Below are 8799 nucleotides of genomic sequence, written 5' to 3'. Positions count from 1 at the left end.
ATTATATGGGTCCTGAATATCTTTTTTGTGTAGTTCTTCCCTGTATTCTTCAACAGCCCCACTCTTCAACAGAAAATTGGATTAAAGATTTACTGACATGGCCCCACCCATTAGAACAAGACCAGGACCCAGAGATACCACAGAGACTGAGACAACTGTGTTTGACTGTCTCCTGAGGAGGTATGTTTCAGCAGTGAACTGCTGCAGGGGCAGGGGCTCTGGGTGCAGCAGACCCATGTATGGCATAAGCCCTTTTGGAAGAGGTCGCCATTAAGCCCACCATAGAGCTGTCAGACCTTACACAGTACTGGGGTAACAGACTCTTGGAGGTCACAAACAGAACATTGTGCACACCAGGTCCCAGGAGAAAGGAGCAGTGACCCCACAAGAGACAAACCCAGACTTGCCTCTGAGTGTCCAGGAATCTCAGCGAAGGCGTAGGTCAGTCCTGCCCTGCTGCAGGGTTGGGAACACTGAGCATAGTAGTGCATCCATGTCACCTTTGAAGGAGGTCGCCATTATCTTCATTACCTCCACCACAGTTTGGCCTCAGGTCAAACAACAGGGAGGGAACACAGCCCCACCCTTCAACAGAAAATTGGATTAAAGACTTACTGAGCATGACCCCACCCATCAGAACAAGACCCTTTCCACCTCAGTCAGCCTCTCCCATCAGGAAGCTTCCATAAGCCTCTTATCCTTCTCCATCAGAGGGCAAACAAACTGAAAACCACAACCACAGAAAACTAGCCAGTCTGATCACATGGACCAGTCTTGTCTAATTAAATGAAACTATGAGCCATGCCATGTAGGGCCACCCAAGACAGACAGGTCATGGTGGAGAGTTCTGACAAAATGTGATCCACTGGAGAAGGGAATGGCAAACCACTTCAGTATTCTGGCCATGAGAACCCCAAGAACAGTATGAAAAGGCTAAAGGATAGGATATGTAACTCCACAGGTTGGTAGGTGCTCAAAATGATACTGGAAATCAGTGGAGAAATAACTCCAGAAAGAATGAAGAGATGGAGCCAAAGCAAAAACAACACCCAGTTGTGGATATGACTGGTGATGGAAATAAAGTCTGATGCTGCAAAGAGGAATATTGCATAGGAACCTGGAATGTTAGGTCCATGAATCAAGGCAAATTGGAAGTGGTCAAACAAGAGATGGCAAGAGTGAATATCAACATTTTAGGAATCAGTGAACTAAAATGGACTGGAATAGGTGAATTTGATGATGATCATTATATCTACTATTATGGGCAAGGATCCCTTAGAAGAAATGGAGTAGCCATCATAGTCAACAAAAGAGTCTGAAAAGCAGTATTTGGATGCAATCTCAAAAATGACAGAATGATCTCTGTTCATTTCCAAGGCAAACCATTCAATATCACGGTAATCCAAGTCTATGTCCTGACCAGTAATGCTGAAGAAGCTGAAATTGAATGGTTCTATGAAGACCTACAAGACTTTCTAGAACTAACACCCAAAAAAGATGTCTTTTTCCTTATAGGGGACTGGAATGCAAAAGTAGGAAGTCAAGAAACACCTGAAGTAACAGGCAAATTTGGCCTTGGAGTACAGAATGAAGCAAGGCAAAGGCTAATAGAGTTTTGCTAAGAGAACACACTGGTCATAGCAAACACCCTCTTCCAACAACTCAAGAGAAGACTCTACACATGGACATCACCAGGTGGTCAATACCGAAATCAGATTGATTATATTCTTTGCAGTCAATGACAGAGAAGTTCTATACAGTCAGCAAAAACAATACTGGGAGCTGACTGTGGCTCAGATCATGAACTGCTTATTACCAAATTCAGACTTAAACTGAAGAGGGAAAACCACTAGACCATTCAAGTATGACCTAAATCAAATCCCTTATGACTATACAGTAGAAGTGATAAATAGATTTAAGGGATTAGATCTGATAGAGAGAGTGCCTGAGGAAATAGGGACAGAGATTCCTGACATTGTATAGGAGACAGTAATCAAGACCATCCCCGAGGAAAAGAAATGTGAAAAGGCAAAATGGTTGTCTGAGGAGGCCTTAAAAATAACTGTGAAAAGAAGAGAAGCCAAAAGCAAAGGAGAAAAGGAAAGAATTTGAATGCAGAATTCCAAAGAATAGCAAGGAGAGATAAGAAAGCCTTCCTCAGTGACCAGGGCAAAGAAATAGAGGAAAACAATAGAATGGGAAAGACTAGAGATCTCTTCAAGAAAATTAGAGATACCAAGGGAATTTTTCATGCAAAGATGGGCACAATAAAGGACAAAAATGGTACAGACCTAATAGAAGCAGAAGATGTTCAGAAGAGGTGGCCAGAATATAGCCAGTGCAAAGGTTATCTAAACTCTCTGCAGCTCTGAATACTACTGACTACTCTTTCCTTCTTGAAATACCTAGTTAACTTTCTTGATACCATGAAACTGCTTATTATTAAAGTTTATATGTGCCCACATATCTCCTTGTCCAGAGATAATTTTAGAATCACAGAACATTAGAAGTGGAAAGCTCTAAATTACTAGTTAACCAAACAGTAGCATAATCATTTGAAAAGAGTTTTAAAAGTGCATAATCTTGAGCCCTGATGACAGATCCATTCCAATACAGTGGGTCTTGAAATGGAAAAGAAGATAATAATATTAATTATTATTCTGAGTGGCTCCAACACACACCCAAATTAAGAATGATTAAACCAGTTCAGTCCTATTGGCATATGAGTCAAGAAATTGAGACACAGTGATTGCAAGATTTTTTTAATAGAACATGTTATTGTCCAGCCAAGACTCTTATTTTTCAGATTATTAAACTGAGACTCTAAAAGTGAAATGATACTACTATGTAGGGTCAAATCCAGGACTATACCTCATTTACTGTAGCTTGAATCCCAAGCAAATAAATAACAACCTTCACAAAAATCCTTTTAAGTTGATATTATTATTTTTCTAATTTTGGAAATGAGGAAATAGATATTCTGAAATGTTAAGTAAGTCTTTCAGAGTCACATATTTAGCAAATGACAGAACTGAATTTTAAACACAGGTAGTAAAAATTTAAACCAGAAACTGTAAGCTTACTCACCCTAATGGGCTTCTAGGAGTCTGTCCAACTCATAACTTCATTTCCTGACTCTTAAACACACAAAACAATCTACATAAAAATAAATCAATCTTTGTTTTCCATCACTGTGCATTAAGAAAAGCACCATGGAAGTTAATTGTTACAAAACTCATTCCAGAAGGAAGTGGTAATAATTCTTTGACTCACCTTCTCCCCAAATATCTCTTCTTTATGACTCAAAATTTAAAATCAAATTGAAGGACTCACTTATTCCAGACATAAATTACTGAGCCTTACCAAATAAGTTAAGCCCTAGAGATATAACTGAGAAGACACCCAAGGTGCTTTCCCTCACAGGGAAGACAGATAATCAGATGATTAGAAAAGCATGTGAAAATTGCTCTCATTACTCCATGTCAGGCCTGACTGCTACACTCTGGGAAATTAAAAAAAAAAAAAAGAGTACCTAAACTTTACAAGGTGGGTTACACAGGTTTCCATTCAACTGATACCTAAAATATCAATAGAAAATAAAGTGGGTTATGAAGATAATAAGAGCATGCTAGAAAAAGGAAAGTACATAGAATATAACCAGGGAGGAAGCCTCATTGTTCAGTGAGCAAAATGAGTTTTCATGGAAAGGTAGGAAAAAGAAAACAAGAGAAACCCTTTATGTTCTCTATAAGTTATCATGTGATTCTCTTCCCAGTTTTGAAAATCCAAGTTGAATAAATAAACATGTCTTACTTTACATATTCCTTTGTATTGAACTGAAATTTTTCCTGCAAATAAATATCTCAAAATTTTCTTATCTTTAAATACATAGAGTGAGATTGAATATTTAGGAAAGAAATTTCAGTACAGTGGAATATGTACCACAACAGGGTAAGCATATGCCTGAAGGTCATCTACCCATCTTTCTGTCCAGGAAAGACCTCCTGGAGTTCTGGATAACCTAATACCTGAAGGATAAACAGGCTGTGTAAGACAAAGGACTTTTTCTTTGTACATGAAGGTGTTCCAGGCTAAGAAAAGAGCTTGTGGAAATGTATCCAAAGGAACAAGGGTTTATTTAATTTGGGAAAGTTCAGTATAACTTTAGCAGAGTACTGGGAAGAAGCAGGGAGGAAGGAGTTGCAGTGACAGTAGATCAGACTGGAGAGGTGAACAGGGTTCAGACCAAAAGATCCTTGTTTGTTCTACTATGGAAATTTGGTTTTACCTTGAAAGAAATTCCAGTGAACTGAGTAAACCAAGGTAAATGTGATATTATTGGAAGCAAGGAAGGAGCATTTCAGTTGCAGTGTGGAGAATGGATTTTAAGGGGAAAGACCAGAAAGGGAGAAGCCAATTGGAAGGATGGTGTCTGGATAGAAATGAGAAATGTTTATGAGAAGAATAAGATTTATTAGCACTTGATAAGTTGGGTGTGGAGGACAAGTAAAGAGAGGGGGATCAAGGAAGATACCAATTTGGGATTTGAGCAATTTAAGTAGATGGTGCCATTCACAATGACAGAGACCAAAAGAAGAGAAGAGAGCTTGGTAGGCTTGGTGATGTTTCTGTGATTAAGTTGATTCTTACAAATTAAGTTCAGATGCCTATTGAGCATTCTAACAGAGATATTAGGCAGTTAAACAGGTTTGAAGTTCAAATGTGACTTCAATCTGTGTTTTCTGTGTAGAAATTTTCTCTAATCAGAACATTCTTATCTGCTATGAACTAGTCAACTTACATTCAAAAGGTGTGAATATTCTTTCTGATTTTTAAGAGGAAAACACTGGGAGGGAAGATAGAGATATATGAAGAAGAGAAAGGAAGAAGGAATACATTTCACAACTGTGAGAAGCCTGATTCTTTGCTATAAATATTAAGTTGCATCAATTTCTTCCCAATAATCCTATAAAGTAACAGGATGCCAGTATTTTGCAGTGTTCAGCTCAAACCTTCTATGTCAAAGCCTTTCTATTATACCTCTTTCTATTACACCTCACTTCTTCCTGTGTGAAAAAACTCTATACAGAAACAAAAATAATTTTGAAAGAAAACTGTATTGTATTATAATAACTAATACTGCTCCAGCTCAGAAAGATATTTTTCTACTCAAGGTTTTTTTCAGGGCAACATTAACCTCCTTGTACCTGACTGTAGATCAGAGGATTAAGCATGGATACCACAATGGTATAGAATATGGTGGACACTTCCTTCTGGTTCATGGACAAAACAGAAAAAAGATGAAGATGCATGAATGCCCCTGGCCCAAAGGAAACAGGAATATGTGAGCTACAAGTACTGAAGGCTTTGGACCTTCCTTCCGTGGAACTGATGCAGAGGATACTGGAAATGATAAAAGCATTTGAGACAATGATGGCGAGGCCAGGCACAGCAACATCCAAGCTGACAATGATGAGAACCACCAGTTCACTGATGTGAGTGCTGGTGCAGGAGAGCTCCAGGAGGGGGAGGATGTCACACATGCGGTGGTTGATGGTGTTGGCATCTCAGAAGGTCAACTTCAACATGCATCCTGTGTGGGTCCAGGCAGCAATAAAGGCCCCCAAGTATAAAATCACAGCCAGCAGAGATCAGACATGAGTGGACATGGTGACCTTGTTCAGCAGGGACTTGCAGATGGCCACATAGAAATCATAGACCATCACTGTCAGTACATAGCACTCTGGTTTGGCAATGAAGCAGTAGAAAAACAGCTGGGTCATGCATTCTGCATAGGAGATGGTGTTCCTCTTCAACATAAAGTTTACCAACAGTTTGGGGGTGATGACAGAAGAGTAACAGAGATCAATATAGGATAAATTAAAGAATTGATGCTTTTGAACTGTGGTGTTGGAGAAGACTCTTGAGAGTCCCTTGGGCTGCAAGGAGATCCAACCAGTCCATCCTAAAGAAGATCAGTCTGGGTGTTCCTTGGAAGGACTGATGCTGAAGCTGGAACTCCAATACTTTGGCCACCTCATGCAAAGAGTTGACTCATTGGAAAAGACTCTGATGCTGGGAGGGATTGAGGGCAGGAGGAGAAGGGGACAACAGAGGATGAGATGGCTGGATGGCATCACCAACTCGATGGACATGAGTTTGGGTAAACTCCAGGAATTGGTGATGGACAGGGAGGCCTGGCGTGCTGCGATTCATGGGGTCGCAAAGAGTCAGACATGACTGAGCAACTGAACTGAACTGAACTGAACTGAAAGAGGAAGAAGTACATAGGAGTGTGGAGGTGAGAAGTCAGTCTAGTTAGAGTGACCAAGCCCAGGTTTCCTGCAAAGGTGATGATGTAAATTCCCAAGAAGGGGAAGAACAGGGGCACCTGGATCTCCAGATGTTTAGTTAAACCCACAAAGATAAACTCAGTGACTAATGAGCCATTTCCAATATCCATTCTCTTCCAGTGGGATCTGAAAGATAGGTGAATAGAGTCATATTTGAGGCAGAACCCAGATTCTCCATGCAATCCCATGCCCATTCTGGAGCCAAGAAGCCCAGAGACTGCTGAGGCTTAATTATTTTACAGAAATAAATAATAAATGGATCTGTCTCTGCTCATATGGAGAAAGATAAGTGCATGGGAGTCATCAGCATAGTAATACTGGGAGAATGTAAGAGTACAAGAGAATGTAAGAAGAGCAATCATTTCTTACCTTTTCTCCCCTCAATTTGTCGCTAATAATTTTTATTCCTTCACCTGCTAAAGTTTGTATTTGTTAATATTTACTCACCACACTTCATCTACCCTGTGCTAGCTACCAATCCAGATTGGACTCTATGTAGGGGCTGATCATAATCACTTGTCCACAGCAGAGTTGTGGAAACAGAGATTGAGAGAGAACCTTTGGCTTCTCAAGCATACACAACAAGGAAGTCATTAAGTCAGGCCTAGAACCTGGGTCTCCTGCATAAGAAATTCCTTAAAGGGCACAAAGCTTAGAAACACTGCAAACCCACTGATCTCAGCACTACCTTTAATTTCTAATTTCCTCCCCCACAGACCCGTTAGTCATCTCTATACAGGGCCAGAACCACAGGAAGCGGAAAAATCTATTACTTTCCAATGGCTATGGGTTGTGGAAGAAGTAAAAACAAAAAGGATTCAGTGCTCACTCTTCTTTGCCTACAGGCACCAGAACTGTCTTTATGGTTCCTCCTCCACCATGGCTCTCCAAAGAGGAAGAGCTCTTCTGTTGCAGCAGGCAGCAGAACCGAACTCACTCCTCCATCTCCTCCATTCCTGTGGAGGGGCTCAGAGCATTTATAAGTCTCAGAGTTTCTTTTGCTCTGAGAGTCAGTCAGATGAAGATCATGATTTTTAATTAAGGTTTTGCCCAGAGGTGATCATTAAACCACAAAAAGAAATCCAAACAGCATTCTTTGTTTTCAACATAATAATACATATTTTATTCTGAGCTTCAAGGTCTCAGGGATTTGATAAAGAGATTTTCTCAGGAGCCTCTGCATAGTGCAAATCCTTGAGGAAATATAGATTTATGAAATTGTTTACACAATATGAAGATAATTTAACCCTGGTGTCTTTGGAAGCTCAATATTTTACTCAAAATTTCACATTAGGGATTGTACATTCTCCCAGGTAAAAATATTTTCTCTTTCCTTGTCTTTCTTCTAATGCTTCTTTGACTTTTAGATACAATTGCTAACACATAGCTAATGATATTTTAAAACCTATAAAAATATGACATGCACATGCACATCTTCTCACATATACATGTTTTTAGCATTATGGCATAAATGACCATATAATGCCTATTTTATATTTTTAAAGCATAACATTTCCTTTTCCTTAGCACTCTCCTTCCTATATGATCACCTGTCCATCAATCACCCTCAATTATCCATGTTTATTTATAACCAAGAACACCTTTCTATATCTTCCTACTCACTGATATAAAAATAATTACAACTATAAAGACTTTATAAATGATTACAAACCTCATATTTTTGACCCTTTGCTTTTTTCATCTAACAGAACTTTACTAAAATATCTCCAAAAGTCTATGTTGTGAACATATTGTAATACATCAAACCACTCCCCATTGATAGACATCTATAATTTCTATCCAACAGCAATGCTAAAATATTCAACATTGTACATACACTTGATATTCCAGTACTTTTATTTTAATGGGATAAATTCCAGAATGTCTCCCATGGGATTCCTCCTTAAGTTCAATTCATCAGCTAGAGTGGCTCACAGAACACAGGAAAAGTTTATGTATAGTTACCAGCTTATTATAAAATGATCTGATATAGGATACAGATGAATATGCGGATAGAAGAGATGAATAGGTCAAGGTCTGCAGAAAGAGTGTGGAGCTTCCTGCCCTTCTCAGGTACACAGCTCTCCCAGCATCTCCACACTTTCACCAGCCCAGAAGCTCTTGGAATCCCATCATTCTGAGGGTTTATGGTGGCTTCATTGCACAGGCATGATTGATTAAATCACTGACCATTGGTGATTGAACGCAATCTTCAGCCCCTCTCCCCTTCATGGAATTCTAGAAGTTTTAAGAAGAGACTGGAAGCTCCAACCACCTAATAACAAGGTTGGTTCTTCTGGCAACCAGTCAGCATCCTTAGATGAGGCCCCAAAGTCACCTCATTAACATTACAATGTACACTTTTATCTTTGTCATCCCTTGAATTCCAAAGTCTTTAGGAGCTCTGTGCCACAAATGGGGTGGGAGATTGAATGTATTCAATACA

General features: G+C 39.5%; 1 pseudogene; it reads right to left on the bottom strand.

The window, feature by feature from the left end:
* Positions 1–5149: 5149 nt before the first annotated feature.
* Positions 5150–6463, bottom strand: LOC133068106 (olfactory receptor 8B8-like; annotated as a pseudogene).
* Between the last annotated feature and the right edge of the window lie 2336 nt (positions 6464–8799).

Source organism: Dama dama, chromosome 2, assembly GCF_033118175.1.
Source record: "Dama dama isolate Ldn47 chromosome 2, ASM3311817v1, whole genome shotgun sequence".
NCBI lineage: Eukaryota > Metazoa > Chordata > Mammalia > Artiodactyla > Cervidae > Dama > Dama dama.
The sequence above is the reverse complement of the archived record's forward strand: the minus strand, read 5'-3'. Positions and strand labels throughout refer to the sequence as shown.